Source organism: Triticum dicoccoides, chromosome 6B, assembly GCF_002162155.2.
Source record: "Triticum dicoccoides isolate Atlit2015 ecotype Zavitan chromosome 6B, WEW_v2.0, whole genome shotgun sequence".
Classification (NCBI taxonomy): Eukaryota; Viridiplantae; Streptophyta; class Magnoliopsida; order Poales; family Poaceae; genus Triticum; species Triticum dicoccoides.
In genome coordinates, this window is record NC_041391.1 from 468,763,450 (window position 1) to 468,781,148 (window position 17,699).

Here is a 17,699-nt window from a genome sequence, read left to right on the forward strand (position 1 = left end):
GCATCACCATAAATCACATGAGGCAGACTTGTTCAAAACTGATTACATAAGCTGAGTAAGCTGTGTAACAACTCCTCACCTTCTACACGTAGTAGAATCAGGCACAAGGACGCAATGGTGTGAAACAAATCATCTGCTAGGCTACAAATGGGAATTGCAACACAAATAAAATATTCAAGTTAAAAAACAGGCAGTATTGTCAGAAATGGTGGTGCAAAAATTTATTCATTGAACTGATTACATTGTTGGTAGACATGTAAGTATGATTAGACAATGGATTACAACAGGATAACTAAAGTGTGAGCTTGAACTCAGCAAGGACTGGCTAGCGGTCGTCTTTATCATTTCAGAGGATTACCGGACTACAATAGTCTTTTTTTTCTTTTTGTTTCCTTAGCCACAACTCCTTTCTTTTCTTCTTCTTTTTGCTTGGGAGTTTTCTTCAAGGACTTGGTGCTCTATTCCTTTGAGCCAGGAGGGACGACGACCAAGGCAGCTGCAAAACAGATCTGAAATTAGACCACAATGTCAACTGTTACGTAACCTAATAACAGCGAAAATACACTTCTTACTAATATACCTGTCTAGTTGCCTACACATTCCCTAACAGCAATTTCCATGTACCGATTTCATGAAGCAACCAAGTGTTGGTCGTATCTCAGTTATCTTGGTCAATACTGCTAGTAAGGTCCATACTGATGCTAAGTTTACAATTCACATTCAAATGTATGGACTATGCTCAAAAGACGAAAGAGAATGGTTAATAACGGACTTGGACTTTCAATGAAATTATACATATAGCCCTCTGTCTCAATGGCAAGAGCAAAGTGAGTTTTTTCTACTATTAAAATTGTGAAGGCACGTCTTTGCATTAAAATATGAGACAACTTGCTTCATCATTACATGATAAATTTACATAGAAAGATAATTAGCAGCTAAGAATATTTTCATTGTGTCGGAATCATGAAGGAAAATTTAAACCAATTCAAATGTGATGTTGTTTTTATACCACCGAAGAGAAACCTTGTTGTACCATATGGTTATTTTTTTTGCACTGGAGCACACAAACAAAATTATGTAGGACCAATTATTTGGTTCATGCTCACTGCCTCCTTCGTACAGAGATGAGGAACTAATACTTACCGTGTGAACAAGTATAATATCTCACATAATCATGTTTAAAATAAAAAAATATTGCAAATAATTAGTCGCCCCGCATTCTTCTGCTTCTCACCTATTCAGGTCCTACATTGAAAAATCACAAGAGAAACCTGAAAAATAGTCCATCTCCCAGTATTTAGTAATACCGGTTTGGAAGTCCCAATTCAATACTTGATGGCTGTTGCATCATGAAAATTTGAACAGCTTGCCTTATACTAACCTCGTGAATCAAGACACAATCAGTCGCACTTAGTTTTCGTCCCCGTGCTCATGCTCGTTGTATCACATCGAAGGGGGATCAGTGGCAGTTACTCAGGTGCATGAACCATCGGACGACGGGATCAACTGTAATCTACAATTGTTTTGATTGATCAGTACATAACACACCTTAGCAACTCTGAGGGATGCGACCATACTGCCTGCAGCAGAACATATATTGTTTGTGAGGAAGCACAACCAAAAATAGGAAGAGAAATAGCCTATAACAATCTATATAACTGGGTTGGATGTGCAACCAAATACCAGAACGATAAAATAGTCTGCTTTAGCACGGTATAACAGCACTGGCATATACTTATTTTCTAGAATATCGAGTACTCCAGAAATTTAAACAAATCATTGTAGACCCATTCAGTAGTGCGTGTGACTTCCTATTCAGTTTACTCCAATACTTTAGTAACATCTAATTTTCAAGTTTGCCTGACAAAAAAGAGGCATCTGATTTTGGTCCTAAGCAAGATGTCGAGGTGAACGTGAACCTGATCATCACCAACTACTGCATGCCTAGGATAACAGGATATGATCTGGTCAAGAAGATCAAGGTAGCCACCATTTTATTGTTTGCCGTGATCAGTTAGTTTAATTTGGTCTACTGAAAGTCTGAACAGCATGCATGGTACCTAATGGTCTCCATCTGGCTTCTGTTGAATCAGGAATCGTCACCTTTCAGGGACATCCCAACAGTGATCATGTCATTGGAGAGCATACCTTCGAGAATCAACATGTGAACACAGTTAAGGACCTAAGAATGTTGTTTGTTTTGGAGCATCTGTACACAAGTCACTGATTCAAATGAATATATCACAGGCATACAAACTGATTGTCAACTGAATGCATGTGAAACCGGATTTGGTTATTGATGATGCTGATTTATAGCTGAACCACCATTAGAAAAGATTCAGATAGTCACATTTGTTAGCCGGATAAACAGCAACGCGACGCTCGGAAATCAACATGAAATTGAGAAAACAAAAATGGGAGATCAGTCACCACTCACCGCGTACACCACGCTGCCCAAGGTCACCCTTTTGAGTCAGTTGGGCATCTCCACAAACATGACCCACCCCACGTCTTCCCTTGTTGCCTGCTTGTTCCTTAGGAACCCTTGTGGCCCCAAATCTGAGAGACTTCACACCAACGGAGCAATTAGAGATCAGGGAGGGACTAAGCTAAAGCATATGGATATGGAGTGGGAGCACCTGAAACGCTGCTTTGGATCGTTGACGGAGGAAAACCACTGCCTGCAGCGGGAAGTGAAGGAGCGGAGGGCGATGCGTGTGGCCCCACCCATCGTGCTTTCCCCGCAAACACGCCAGCCACTCCAGGCGTCCGCGCTCACCGGTATGCCCCTGCTGCGAGCGCCTTACCGCTGCCGCCGCAGGGGGGCATTATCGGGCGCCTCGTTGCCGCTCATGCTGGGGGCGTTGGAGGCGACCAGCTGAGCGACGCGACCCCTCCAGCCCAAATTGGTCCACCGCAGCGTCCGCTACTTTGGCAGAGGCGACAGCAGCAACATCGGCGAGCGGCAATCCGTCCAGTCCTGGTGGCCCGCCGCCGTGATGGTTACGCCGGATCCGTGTGTGTATTGCAGGATCCGGCCAGATCGATGCTCGTCGAGGAGGGAGGGTAGGGGATCGCGAAGAGAGCTCAAGAGGAGAGGATGGGAATTGCGGGCGGTGGGGGGAGGAATGGGAGCGTCGCCGAGATTCCAGAGACGCAGCAACGGCGCGGGGGTGTGCTTCAGTGGCGACTCGCAATAACGGCCGCCCGAATCCCAGGAGGGCGGCCCCGACGGCGTCGTCCGGACCGAGCAGCAGCGGGAACAACCATCGCCGGACCAAGAAACGACACCACTGATTAGAGAGGACAGAGAGCAGGCCGAAGCGAACAGAATGAAGGGCGAACGCAGGAGGGCGGCACTATTTATAGGAGGCAGCAGAAGAGAAGAAGTCAAGTTGAAAACGGGCAGCGAAGGCGACACCGAAAGGCCCAGAAAATCATACCAAAGCGGCAACCGCCAGGTCGAGAAATCAAGAAGCTGCATGCGGCAACCGACCCCAGGCTAGCGTAAGTGGCGGGGAGGAAAAAAGAAAGAAATAAGCAGCAGCGGATGCAGAAGCTTCCAAATCACGACGTAGACAAATTGATGTCCGCAAACACAGGAACGTAGCCAATCCCGAGCTAGAAACCAGACAGAACGTGCAACCAATCGACAAAGGCGGCCACATTTTCTAACAATTCGCATTGACGTCCGCTGCGCGCACCCGGCCGTGTACACAACTGTGTCCCCCACTAATACACGCGTCAGCCATCCATTGGGCACTTTTATATGATAGAAAAAACTCAAAAAATGATAAACTAAACATGGCCAGGTTTAGTATATTTAGAATTCCGTCACGTTAGAAATTTTTCATCGTTTCCGAAACTACCCTCCCACTCTCTCGCTCGCTCACTCAGTCACTCTCGTTCGCTCGCTCACTCGTGCCTCTTCCTCACTCCGCTGAATCCCTAGCTCGTCGTCACCGGTGCCTCCCTCACGCGTCGCCAGCGCCTCTACCCCACACGCAGCGCCTCCGCCTCTCCCTCTCGCGCCGTCGCCGCCTTTCCATGTTGTCGTACGCCATCGCCTCTCGCTCTTCAAGATCTCAGTTTTACTCCACTCCGGCGGCTGGATCCGAAGCGTGGCGGCTCGATCCAGCAGCTGTGGTACGCCAGCCCCTCCTCTTCAACGCCAGCAGCTGCAGTACACCACCCCCTCCTCTCCTCCTCGCTGTTGCTCATCCCCGACATGATTAATCATATTTAACTTGGCCGCAGGTGCCTAGCCGCAGCAGAGCAGGTTCAAGCAGTAGCAATAGCAGTAGCTTCAAATAAGGCGCCTCCCCGACATGCGGCAGCAGCAGTAGCTTCGCCTTGCTATCTTCTTCTCCTCTCTTCAAGCAGTAGATCGAGCGAAGCAGAGCAGGTTCCCCTCTTCTCCTCTCTTTCTCTGTTTGATGCAGCAGCCCCCTTGAACTTGATTTGATGTTTTTCTTCAAATTGGACTTGTTTTAATTTGGCAAGCCTTGTGTAGATGCCTCATCAACCTACTAGCTGCACCAACGAGAGGTGGGAGACGAGATGTAGCATCTTTGTACTGATGCTCACATTGCTCAAGTAAGTTAACACTGAAATTCAGTTCACTTTCTTAAATTCAGTTTGGAGTAAAATTCAGTTGGGAGTAGTAGTGATGCCGCTGCTGCAGTACTGAAATTCACTTTGGAGTAGGAGTGGTGTGTTGCACTGAAACTATGGCAATAGTACTTGTATCTCTGCATGTTTGAGCACTTGAGGAGTACTTCAAAATGGAGTAGCTTAATTCATTGAATTTGGTTGTACTCCCTGTTTCACTAAAAAGATTCAGTAATGAGTTGAAAAAGTGATGATTTAGCTCACTTTCTTAATGTGATGTTGTTGCTGTACTCCATAAATTACTGAACATTTGTTAACACTCCAAAAATGCAATTCTTGCAAATCTTCTCCTCTCTTCAAAGAGTATTTGCTACTGGCCTATTATGAAGGAAATATGCCCTAGAGGCAATAATAAAGTTGTTATTTATATTTCCTTATATCATGATAAATATTTATTATTCATGCTAGAATTGTATTAACTGAAAACTTAGTACATGTGTGAATACATAGACAAAACAGAGTGTCTCTAATATGTGTCTACTTGACTAGCTCGTTAATCAAAGATGGTTATGTTTCCTAACCATAGACATGTGTTGTCATTTGATGAACGGGATCACATCATTAGAGAATGATGTGATGGACAAGAACCATCCGTTAGCTTAGCATAATGATCGTTAAGTTTTATTGCTATTGCTTTCTTCATGACTTATACATGTTCCTCTAACTATGAGATTATGCAACTCCCGAAGACTAGAGGAACACCTTGTGTGCTATCAAACGTCACAACGTAACTGGATGATTATAAAGATGCTCTACATGTGTCTCCGAAGGTGTTTGTTGGGTTGGCATAGATCGAGATTAGGATTTGTCACTCCGTGTATCGGAGAGGTATCTCTGGGCCCTCTCCGTAATGCTCATCACTATAAGCCTTGCAAGCAATGCGACTAATGAGTTAGTTACGAGATGATGATTACGGAACGAGTAAAGAGACTTGCCGGTAACGAGATTGAACTAGGTATGATGATACCGACGATCGAATCTCAGGCAAGTAACATACCGATAAAAAAAGGAAGAACGTATGCTGTTGTGCGGTTTGACCGATAAAGATATTCGTAGAATATGTCAGAGCCAATATGAGCATCCAGGTTCCACTATTGGTTATTGATCGGAGATGTGTCTCGATCATGTCTACATAGTTCTCGAACCCATAGGGTCCGCACGCTTAACATTCGATGACGATTTGTATTATGAGTTATGTGTTTTGGTGACCAAAGTTTGTTCGGAGTCCCGAATGAGATCACGGACTTGACAAGGAGTCTAGAGATGGTCGAGAGGTAAAGATTGATATATTGGAAGGTTACATTCGGACACTGGAATAGTTTCGGGAAGTATCAGATAAGTTTCGGAGTACCGGGAGGTTACCGGAACACCCCAGGGGACTATTGGGCCTTCTTGGGCCCTAGTGGAGAGAGGAGGCTGGCAGCCAGGTGGAGGCGCGCGCCCCCTGTCGGTGTCAAAACCGGCGGATCTCGGGTAGGGGGTCCCGAACTGTGCGTCTAAGGCTAATGGTAACAGGAGGCGGGGGACACAATGTTTACCCAGGTTCGGGCCCTCTCTATGGAGGTAATACCCTACTTCTTGCTTGATTGATCTTGATGATATGAGTATTACAAGAGTTGATCTACCACGAGATCGTAGAGGCTAAACCCTAGAAGCTAGCCTATGATTATGATCGTTCTTGTCCTATGGACTAAACCCTCTGGTTTATATAGACATCGGAGGGGGCTAGGGTTACACAGAGTCGGTTACAGAGAAGGAAATCTACATATCTGAATTGCCAAGCTTGCCTTCCACGCAAAGGAGAGTCCCACCCGAACACGGGACGAAGTCTTCAGTCTTGTATCTTCATAGTCCAACAGTCTGGCATAAGCATATAGTCCGGCTGTCCAAGGACCCCCTAATCCGGGACTCCCTCAGTAGCCCCTGAACCAGGCTTCAATGATGATGAGTCCGGCGCGCAGATTGTCTTCGGCATTTCAAGGCGGGTTCCTTCTCCGTATACTCCAAAGAAGATCTTGAACACAAGAATCGTGTCCGGCTCTGCAAAACATATTCCACATACCACCGTAGAGAGCACAATATTCCACAAGTCTAATCTGCTGACAACTTTTTCATAACGTGACATCACGCCGCGACCCGGTCATTATTCGAACCATTTTTCTCAACCTGCTACTGCACATCTTGCGAGGTGGTTTCATTGGCACGTCTTGTCGAAGCAGAGATTGTGTCCCCTTATCATGGGATTCTCATCAATACGGGTGTGGGTAACCCAACCGTGCCATTAACACGACGCTTGGGGAATAAGCGAGTTTCCAGGGCAAGTGGGGAGGCGCATGATCCCTGCTGCCTTTATAAGGAGATAAGGATTCCCCTTTTTTACCCACACCTTCTTCTTCCTCTGCTCATCCATTCTCTCTTGCTCGAGCTCCAACGCCCAAGCATTTGCCTTCTCCGCAAAGACATTCCAAACATGTCTGGAGCGGGAGGCAAGTGGATGGCCTCCTCCTTCATGAAGGAGGACATCAAGAAGCTTCGGGAGGCCGGATACCTGTCCGCAGACATCGCGCATCGGCTTCCGGCCGAAGGGCAGATCATCCCTACCCCAAAACCCCAGGAAAGGGTAGTATTCCTCTCTCATTCCGTCCACGGGCTGGGATTCCCCCTCCACCCGTTCGTCCGTGGACTAATGTTCTACTACGGGCTGGACTTCCATGATCTGGCCCCCAACTTCATCCTCAACATCTCGGCGTTCATTGTCGTGTGCGAGGCCTTCCTCCGCATCACGCCCCACTTCGGCCTTTGGCTGAAGACCTTCAACGTAAAGCCAAAGGTGGTGGGCGGCCAACAAGCGGAGTGCGGGGGCGCCATGGTGGGCAAGATGCCTAATGTCACTTGGCCCGAAGGCTCCTTTGTGGAGACTGTGAAGGGGTGGCAATTGTGGTGGTTCTACATCACCGAGCCGCGCGACACCAACTGGGCGGCGACCCCCGAATTTTGATCCGGTGTCCCCATGCGGCTCACCTCCTGGAAAGAGAAGGGTTTAGCCTGGGGCTCAGCGGTGGAGCTGACCGGACTTCAGACCCGCTTCCAAAATATGATAGGCAAGAAAATCAAGCTTGTCAATGTGGTCCAGGTCATGCTCCTCCGCCGGATTCTTCCGTGTCAGAGACGGGCTTACAATCTGTGGGAGTTCGACCCGGCCGAACACCAAATGCTGCGGGAGCTCTTCGACACGATGCACGAAGACGTCTGGAAGGTGCTCCTCAAGGCCAACGAGGTCCCACCACCCATAACCGAAGATCGCGGACTCAGCGCGAAATGCCAAGCCCATCAGGTGAGTTTTTATATTTTGCAAGATGTGCCTTTTACCAGCACATCCGCAGGAGGAATCTAAGCCTTCATGCCGATTTAATCAAGACTGGGTAGCGATAGCGGAGCGGATTGACTGTCCGGCTCCGCTACCTGAAGATCCAGAATCATCCCTTCTAACGAAGATGCTGTTTTCGGCGTCCTATGAGGTGCCGGAGAAGAAAGCCGAGAAGACGGCCGCGGGGACCAGGAAAGGTCTCCGGCGCAAGGTTGCATTGGACGCGACGTCCGAAGACACTGAGACGCACTCCTCCACTGAGGTGCCCAAGAAGGGAAAAACCTTCCTTCCGGACCACTCCATTGCGGCCACCAACAGCAGCGAGGAGTTGGAGCCGAGGGACAAGCCCCTGGCAAAGTCGTAAGTATTCGGACACAATAGAACTTCCGGTATGTTTGCTTTATCGCTTCTTATTATGTCGAACGTGTACCTGTAGTCCGGCCAAATCCCACATCGAGGTATCCTCCTCTTCGGAGGGGTCTCTAGGCCCGTCGGTGATGAACAATGATTCGTTTCCGACAGCCTCCTCCCCCAGGCCCTCGGACGACACCGAGGTGTTGTCTCGAAGGATACCAGGCCAGGGGAGATAGTTCCGAAGACACCCCCAGGCGAAATCCCAGTCGCCGGGCACATGGGGGGGGAAGACCCCCATGGAATCTGATAATGGGGGCCGCAACCAGTTTGGCCCCCAGCCGAATACGGCTCCAAAACCCCAAGTGGTTTCGAACTCAGGCAGACAGCCTCTCTCTAAGGAGGGCGAGCCACCTGTACTGATGACCTCTATCCATCTAGAGGCACCGGACAACTTGCTGGAAGCGCTTCGCGGCACTTCCATTGATGAAGAACACCGTACCATTATGAGTACGGTGATTGAGAAGGTCCGGTCCGCCAAAAGCGGATTGACCGAAGCCTGCGCTAGCCTCCTAACAGGCTTTGAGGTAAGTAATAGAATTGTGAGAGAATATCACGGTATAGACAGTAGCCCCTGATTCTCTGTTTGGTGTTCGGAAAGAAAAAGCCGAACAGAGGATCAAATAATGTTCGCAGGAGTCTAACAGAAGATGTCTATGTGAATAAGCAGGTGTCACTGCTGGCCGCTGCCGCTCGTACTGCGGAGGTCTCTAGACTAAAGCAGGACCTGGAGCGGGCCAAGGGAGAGCTCGACCTCGTGAAGAGGCAGCTCGAGGAAAGTCAAGGTACGCGATACCCCATTTATATATTTATAAAGGATAAATGGTTTTTGCTGATAGAAGCGGCATGAACTTTGATAGGGGCCACAACTAAAGTGGCGGCCCTTAAGAAGGCACTGACCGAGGCCGAAGACAAAGCGGCCAAGGAACGTTCCGAGCACGAGAAGCAAGAGGCCCGAGTCAACGAGGTCCAGCAAGAACTCCAGGATTTCGTCCAGAAATACGAGTCCTTGGAGTGTGATTCTAAGACTCAAGAGTCCGAGCTTGCTAAGGCCCTCCAGAGCACGCAGGACGCCAAAGCCGAAGCCCAGAAGGCCCTCCAGGAGTTTCAGGCGGCCAAGAAGATTGCGGCGGGTAAGGCATTCATTATGCAAAGCAAGCATGTGAAGGAGACTTTCCTTTTACTTACCCGAATTTGGAGCTCTCTAGGAGCGTTCACAGATCTACCGCGCAGCATATCTGATGCCGAAGAAGGGAGCTCGACGGAGAAGTTGTTCTGGTCTCAATATCTTGGGACAGAACATCCGATGCCCTTGAGGGACCAGCTGAAGCAACTGGTCGAACTGCACAAGGCAGCCGAACTGGCCATGAAGGACCTCATAGTCCGGCTGTGGCCTGCCGAGCCTATGCCCAGCAGCTACTTCGGTCTCGTGAAGCAGCTTGTGAATGCCTGCCCGTGGCTTGAAGTCATAAAGTGGTCAGTTTGCATTGAAGGTGCGCGCATGGCCTTCGCCCGCGCAAAAGTGCACTGGGCGAAGATGGATGCTGAAAAGCTGATGACCGAAGGGCCACCAAAGGGCAAGGAGCACCGCCGGCCCAAAAATTACTATGACAGTGTCCTGAAGGGCTCCTGCCTTATGGCGGAGCAATGTGCGAAGGATGTAATCTTTGAGTGAATGCACTCTTTTTATCCTGTAATATGAAACAAGTTCATTTGCGCAATATAACACTTGTTGATTTAAATTTTTACCTCCTGTGCGGCCACTTACAAATTCTAAGGGTTGGCCAGTCGTCGGCTTCTGCCCCCATGTACCTAGTACAGGGGTGTTTGGGGTAAATCTAAACACTCTTTATCCAAATTTTTGGTCCTTTAAGGAGGTGTTTAGCGCAACGAACAAGGCAATCGGACTATACAACTTTATCACCCTCACTTAGCCATAGAAGTTCTATAATTTTAAATTTCAACGTAGCCCTTGGTATTCGAAAGGCCGAACTTGGGGCGCTATACATGCCTAAATCGAACAAAGACCGATTCCTCGCCTGAAGTGGAAAAAATCTTTAAGGATTTGAAACCTCTCGAACAACGACCAGCTCTCGCCGCATCATGACAGTCAGTTTTCGGCTTTCTCTACTGAGGTGCTCATCCGGAAGAACCGGGACACAATCGCAGTAGTTCTCCCTTTACTACCCTAGCCGATATAGCGGAATGTAGGGTAGAAAGCACAGGAGCCGGGCAACCCAATATTGACCCAAGACATGATTCAGAGCTGATGCATATAATGCTATAAGTTTGGGGTGTTACACTGTCGAAAGTGTTCGGACTTTCTTGCCGTGTTATGGGGTACATTGAAGCCCCTGGCAAACTGAATGTACCAAAATGTACGAGTGCGATTTATAATAAATAAATAATCGAAGGAAAAGAGGAGAAATGTAATAATAAGCTGACGCTGTATATTATTTTCCATTGTTATGATACATCAAGGCGTATGTATACACGTAGTGCGATAAGCAAATAGGACTATTTGTCATGGCCTAACCAAGAGCGAGCTGCGTGCGGGTATGTAAAACAGGTATAGCGATCGTTATCAGAGACCACATGGGGATTCCCTTGTATGTCAGCGCTCCTTGCCTCCTTCGCGTTTCCGCCCCGTGGTGGGTCCGATAATCAGGTTATCGGAAGAGCCTCAAGAAGATAGGGACCTGAAAGAAAGAAAAAGGTGAAAGTATGTGGATTCTGGGGTGGGTCGCATTGTGGACTGCAGTTTTAGCTGTGCCTCCGTCTATGCCCATGGTATTTTGTGTGCGTAATTATGTATGCGCGGCACAAATTTCACCGCTTGACTGGGACTAGGACGGAGGCTGAATTGCTAGGCGAGCTCTAGACGGGCCAGATAGTCCCGTTGCAGAGTACTCCGGACTCGCTTGACGGTGTCCGGGGGCTTTATTGCCGAATTGAAGGTCTGCCTAAGGAGGCTGCTCTATACTTCTGCTGCAAGGGCCGCAGTGTGCTCCTCTGTGCGGAGGGAGCGCTCTTTATTTCCATTGACTGTTATAACGCCATGAGGTCTGGGCATTTTGAGCTTGAGATAGGCGTAGTGTGGCACCGCATTGAATCGAGCAAATGCGGTTCGTCCTAGCAATGCATGATAACCACTGCGGAAGGGGACGATAACGAAGATTAACTCCTCGCTTCGGAAGTTGTCCAGGGATCCGAAGACCACTTCCAGTGTGATTGAGCCCGTATAATAGGCCTCTACACCTGGTATGACACCTTTGAAGGTGGTTTTAGTGGGTTTGATCCTTGATGGATCGATACCCATTTTGCGTAATGAATCCTGATAGAGCAGGTTCAGGCTACTGCCACCGTCCATGAGGACTCGTGTAAGGTGGAATCCGTCAATGATAGGGTCAAGGACCAGTGCGGCTGAGTCGCCATGACGAATACTAGTCGGATGCTCCCTGCGATCAAAGGTGATCAGACAGGAAGACCATGGGTTGAACTTTGGGGCGACTGGCTCCATCGCGTAGATGTCCCTTAGTGCACACTTCTGCTCCCGCTTGGGAATATGGGTGGCATATATCATATTTACCGTTTTCACTTGGGGAGGAAATTTCTTCTGCCCCCCTATGTTCGGCGGCCGGGGTTCCTCGTCGTCATCACTGTGCGGCCCCTTTTCCTTATTTTCGGCATTCTACTTGCTGGCCTGTTTAAATACCCAACATTCTTTGTTGGTGTGGTTGGCTGGTTTATCGGGGGTGCCATGGATTTGACATGAGCGATCGAGTATGCGGTCCAGACTGGACGGGCCCAGATTGCTTATTTTAAATGGCTTTTTCTGTTGACCGGACTTGAAGCCACTAAATCCGGCATTGACGGTCGTGTCTTCGGTGTTATCGCCATTATTGCGACGCTTGTGTCTGTTGCGATGGGGCTTGCCGTTGCTATCTCTGGCGTCAGAAGTGCTAGGATTTCTTGATGTGCTATTTCTATGAGCCAGCCAGCTGTCCTCGCCCGCACAAAAGCGGGTCATGAGTGTCGTAAGGGCTACCATGGATTTCGGCTTCTCTTGGCCAAGGTGTCGGGCAAGCCGCTCGTCACGGATATTATGCTTAAAGGCCGCTAGGGCTTCGACATCCGGACAGTCGACAATTTGGTTCTTTTTAGTTAAGAACCGAGTCCGGAATTTCTTGGCTGACTCTCTGGGCTGTTGCGTTATGTGACGTAAGTCATCAGCGTCCGGTGGTCGCACATAAGTGCCCTGGAAGCTGTCGAGGAATGCGTCTTCCAGGTTCTCCCAACTGCCAAAGGAGTTTGCCGGAAGACTATTCAGCCAATGCCGAGCTGGTCCCTTGAGCTTTAGTGGGAGGTACTTGATGGCATGTAGATCATCGCCGCGGGCCATGTGAATGTGGAGAAGGAAATCTTCAATCCATACCACGGGGTCTGTTGTCCCATCATATGGTTCGATGTTTACGGGTTTAAACCCTTCTAGGAATTCATGCTCCATTACTTTGTCAGTGAAGCATAGGGGGGGGGTGCGGCACCTCTATGGCGGGCTACATCGCGACGCAGTTCGGATGAATCTGGTCTGCTGTGTTCGGCCCGGATGGATTTCTATTTAGTAGGTATGGCGGTCATCGTCACGTGTTGGGGCGCGCCCCCGCGGTCTGTAGATCGATCTTGATTGTCCTGCTTTGTTTTTCAGTTTGTCTCGCAAGTCGTGCGTGTAGCCCCGGGCCTTCGTGTTTTTGTTTGATTGGCGACGGGGTGCGGGCTGGTGTTCGGGTTGATACGCCGCTTTATCTCGGCCGCGAGGTGGTCAGTCAGCCGCATCCTGCGCTGGTAGTATGGGCTCTAGTGTCTCGTCCTTGAATTGAGGTAACAACCTGCGCCTCGGGTAGCTTTTGGTTAGGCGCTCGAGTCCGTATTCCTCGGCCGCCAGGACCTCAGTCCATCTGTCAGTTAGCAGATCTTGATCAGCTTGAAGCTGTTGCTGTTTTTTCTTCAGGCTCTTTGCAGTGGCTATAAGCCGGTGCTTGAAGCGCTCCTGCTCGACGGGATCCTCTGGCACGATAAATTCATCGTCGTCGAGGCTTACCTCTTCTTCGGAGAGGGGCATGTAATTTTCATCCTCCGAATCTCCATCTATTGCCTATTCATCAGGGCTAGCTTGCTCATCCTCCTGTCCGGCCTGCTCGAAGCTTGGCTGGGCGGGATTGTTTTTGTCTTCGGCATCCTCCGGAGTGCTGTTGTCTCTGGTGCTGGTATCGCTGTTTTTACTATGGTGAGGTTTAGAGCGGCGCCGCCGACGTCGTCGCTTGGATTGCTTCTCAAGAGGATCGTGCTCCGTTGCATCCTTTTGATCCTCGCCATTGTTTTCTTTGGGTGTGTCCACCATATATATATATATATATATATATATATATATATATATATATATATATATATATATATATATCATATGATGAGGTGGCTATCTAGCGCCCTGTGGGCGGTGGTTCCTGTTCTTCTCCGGCATCGCCGTCCATACCGTCGATGTCGTCGGAGTCAAAATCAAGCATGTCGGTTAAGTCATCGACAGTGGCTATTAAGTGGGTAGTGGGTGGGTAACGAATTCCTTCGTTGTCCGCTTCCCACTCGAGCCGGACATAGTTCGGCCAAGAGTCTCCTGACAGGGAGAGAGATTTTAATGAATTTAGCACATTGCCCAAGGGTGAGTGCTGAAAGATGTCCGCGGAGCTAAACTCCATGATCGGTGCCCAGTCAGATCCGATGGGCACGGATGTACGCGGTTCAGAGCCTATGGCCGGAGACGAGTCCGAGGGTCTAATGACACAGACCTCATTGGAAGTGGAATCTGTGTTCGGCTCTATCGCCGTCGAGTGTGCGGCCTCCGTGGCAGGGTCCATCCTCCCGTCCTCGGATGACATGATCTGTACTGGATCTAAAGCCAGGGCAGCTGCAGGTGTGATCTCCTAAACATCGTCTGACGACAGATCTAGGTCATGCTCGTCGCGACTATGGGGTGCACCTGTCATGGGCTCGAATCCGTCGAAGATCAAGTCTCCGCGGATGTCGGCAGTGTAATTGAGGCTTCCAAACTGGACCTGATGGCCGAGGGCGTAGCTATCGATCTACTCCAGATGGCCAAGCGAGTTGGCCCGCAGTGCAAAGCCGCCGAATACGAAGATCTGTTCGGGGAAGAAAATCTCACCCTGGACCGCATCGTTGTGGATGATTGAAGGAGCCATCAAGCCTTATGGTGACGACACAGTGGAACTCTCAATGAAAGCACCAATGTCGGTGTCAAAACCGGCAGATCTCGGGTAGGGGGTCCCGAACTGTGCGTCTAAGGCTAATGGTAACAAGAGGCGGGGGACACAATGTTTACCCAGGTTCTGGCCCTCTCTATGGAGGTAATACCCTACTTCCTGCTTTATTGATCTTGATGATATGAGTATTACAAGAGTTGATCTACCACGAGATCGTAGAGGCTAAACCCTAAAAGCTAGCCTATGATTATGATCGTTGTTGTCCTATGGACTAAACCCTCCGATTTATATAGACACCAGAGGGGGATAGGGTTACACAGAGTCGGTTACAGAGAAGGAAATCTACATATCCGAATTGCCAAGCTTGCCTTTCACATAAAGGAGAGTCCCACCCGGACACGGGACGAAGTCTTCAGTCTTGCATCTTCATAGTCCAACAGTCCGACATAAACATATAGTCCGGCTGTTCGAGGACCCCCTAGTCCTGGACTCCCTCAGTCACCCCCCAGGATTTCTGTTCAATTCAAATTTTATTCAGAAATTTGACTGAACTTCGTCCAGCCACCATTTCTAAACCACAAGTCCAAATGATTTGATTCTTTTTGCATTGTCTTTGTTTGAGAAAGCTCTAGCAGCACACCAGAGGGTGGATTTTTCCTTGCTGTCTAGAATTTCTGGTGATTTTTAGAATGTATTTTGATAATTATTTTTGTGGTTTAAATTCTTTTTCAGAAGGAGAAGCTTGTCTTGAAGCAAACCAAGAGGGGTGTGATCCTCCTCTAAACTAAGGGAAGCCACACCAGCATTTGGATGGTGTTATTTCAATATCTATGATTTTCTACTTAAATGTGAGTTCTTATTTGCATTTAAAAATTTGATAAATAATTTTGGTTAATTTCTAGTTACTTTACCATGCTTGATATGCTTGTTTTAGTTACTGGTTGAATGCATGAGCTTGTTTGGCTAAGTAGAGTAATATTTTGCACTATGCATATGGCTATGGAAATTAATGATAGTTATTTTACTAGTGATAGTTTCATTTAAATGAAGAACTAATAAAAATATTGTTTGATAAATAAAAATGAGTTATAACCAGAGAAGTTTGGTTCTAAGTATTGCAAGATGCATATGTTGTTAAGTTTGATCCAAGAATATGAGTTGTTTGTTTTGCGTGATGAGTAGTTGCATGATTCTTTTTGGGTTATATCATGTTGATGATAAAAAGTTTTTATCAAAGTTAAACTTGATTAAGTTCAACTTGAATATGATGTTGATCACATCATGGTGCCACTGAATCGGGTTTTTAATTCAGTGCGACCACATTTACCTTATGGGAAGGTCTTGATTCGGTCCTTTGTTGTGGCTCTCACCGGTGCCTCCCGTGATGGAAGGTTATGGGCGTGCATACCCTGGCCCGGTAGGCAGACATAACCTTGTGTGCTTGTTTTTGTTTTTATGGTACCATGTCCCCATTTTGGACCGTTTTGCCACGACGGTGGCCGTTGGTGTCTTTGGTAGACACGGGGCCACCCAAGACCTAGCCCTGAGGGGGAGTTGGTCGGAGCGGCCGGGGAGAGTGCATGACAAAGGGAGGGTTTTGTCGAATTGCTTTGGTCTACCCGAATGGTAATGCGAGGCCAGGTATTCCTTAGTGTGGGTAAAGTGCGCTACCTCTGCAGAGTGTAATTAATCTATCAATAGCCGTGTCCTCGGTTATGGGCATAACTCGGAAGTAAGTCACACCATGGATCAACTTTTCTAATAATCTTGCAAACTAAGTGAGTGCTGTGATGCTTTGGTTCGTGACGAAAGCATGAACACTTGAGGTGTTCATGAGTGTTTGGTTTCAGTTGTGACCCAGGTATGGTCACTGTTTGGTTACGAGGTAACCGTCTGGTAAGCGAGTCCATGGGACTCATTGCATGAAACGTTTGTCTTCCTTTGTAGTAGTTTTGCACTGTATTAATCTGGTTAAATATCATGATATTGTTTGTCATCGTGCTTATGTTTGTTGTGGGCTTGCGAGTACATTAAATGTACTGACCTGACGTGTTATGCCAGTTTTCAGGCAAGTCAGTTCGCATCGGAGTGCATCTCGTGTCTAGGCTGTGTTCACGTTGGTGTCCCTGTGCTATGGAGTTCCTCTACGTCGTTCTTTCGCTGCCGCGTAGCTCGTGTGATCGAGGCCCCGTCATGTTCATTAAATAATGTACATACCGTCCAGCAGCACCGTGTGTGCTGCTTGGCCTCGAATCTCGATGTAATATCAGACTTATGTAATTCGCTAGTATCAATAAAGCGGTTGTTTTTGTACCATGTTGTTGTGTATTGCCAGAAGACTTGATCTCTGGGCTAGCAATGCAAGGTAAACCGGTTGCTCTGAGTCGGGGTGCCACAGGTAACCTCCCGGTACTCCGAAACTTATCCGATACTTCCCGAAACCATTCCGGTGTCCGAACGTAACCTTCCAATATATCAGTCTTTACCTCTCGACCATTTCGAGACTCCTCATCATGTTCGTGATCTCATTCAGGACTCCGAACAAACTTTGGTAACCAAACCACATAACTCACAATACAAATCATCATCGAACGTTAAGCGTGTGGACCCTACGGGTTTGAGAACTATGTAGACATGATCGAGACACATCTCCGATCAATAACCAATAGCGGAACCTGGATGCTCATGTTGGTTCCTACATATTCTATGAAGATCTTTATCGGTCAAACCGCACAACAACATACGTTGTTCCCTTTGTCATCGGTATGTTATTTGCCCAAGATTCGATCGTCGATATCATCATACCTAGTTCAATCTCATTACCGGCAAGTCTCTTTACTCCTTCCATAATGCTTCATCCCACAACTAACTCATTAGTCACATTGCTTGCAAGGCTTATAGTGATGAGCATTACCAAGAGGGCCCAGAGATACCTCTCTGATACACGGAGTGGCAAATCCTATTCTCGATCTATGCCA

General features: G+C 48.0%; 2 long non-coding RNA genes across 4 annotated transcripts; one reads left to right on the forward strand and one right to left on the reverse strand.

Annotated features, from left to right (window-relative positions):
• Positions 1-206: 206 nt before the first annotated feature.
• On the reverse strand, positions 207-3,292 carry LOC119321883. Of its 2 annotated transcripts, XR_005155259.1 has the most exons (3): positions 2,438-3,292; positions 2,061-2,148; positions 207-1,580 (listed from the first exon to the last, which is right to left on the reverse strand). It is a non-coding gene; the product is annotated as an uncharacterized LOC119321883 (long non-coding RNA). The 2 variants fall into 2 exon arrangements; XR_005155258.1 differs by having other exon boundaries at positions 2,061-3,292.
• A 591-nt stretch (positions 3,293-3,883) lies between these two features.
• On the forward strand, positions 3,884-17,012 carry LOC119324336. Of its 2 annotated transcripts, none has more exons than XR_005156873.1 (5): positions 3,884-4,183; positions 4,258-4,405; positions 4,514-4,596; positions 15,454-15,569; positions 16,790-17,012. It is a non-coding gene; the product is annotated as an uncharacterized LOC119324336 (long non-coding RNA). The 2 variants fall into 2 exon arrangements; XR_005156872.1 differs by having other exon boundaries at positions 3,885-4,183; positions 16,783-17,012.
• Positions 17,013-17,699: the final 687 nt, after the last annotated feature.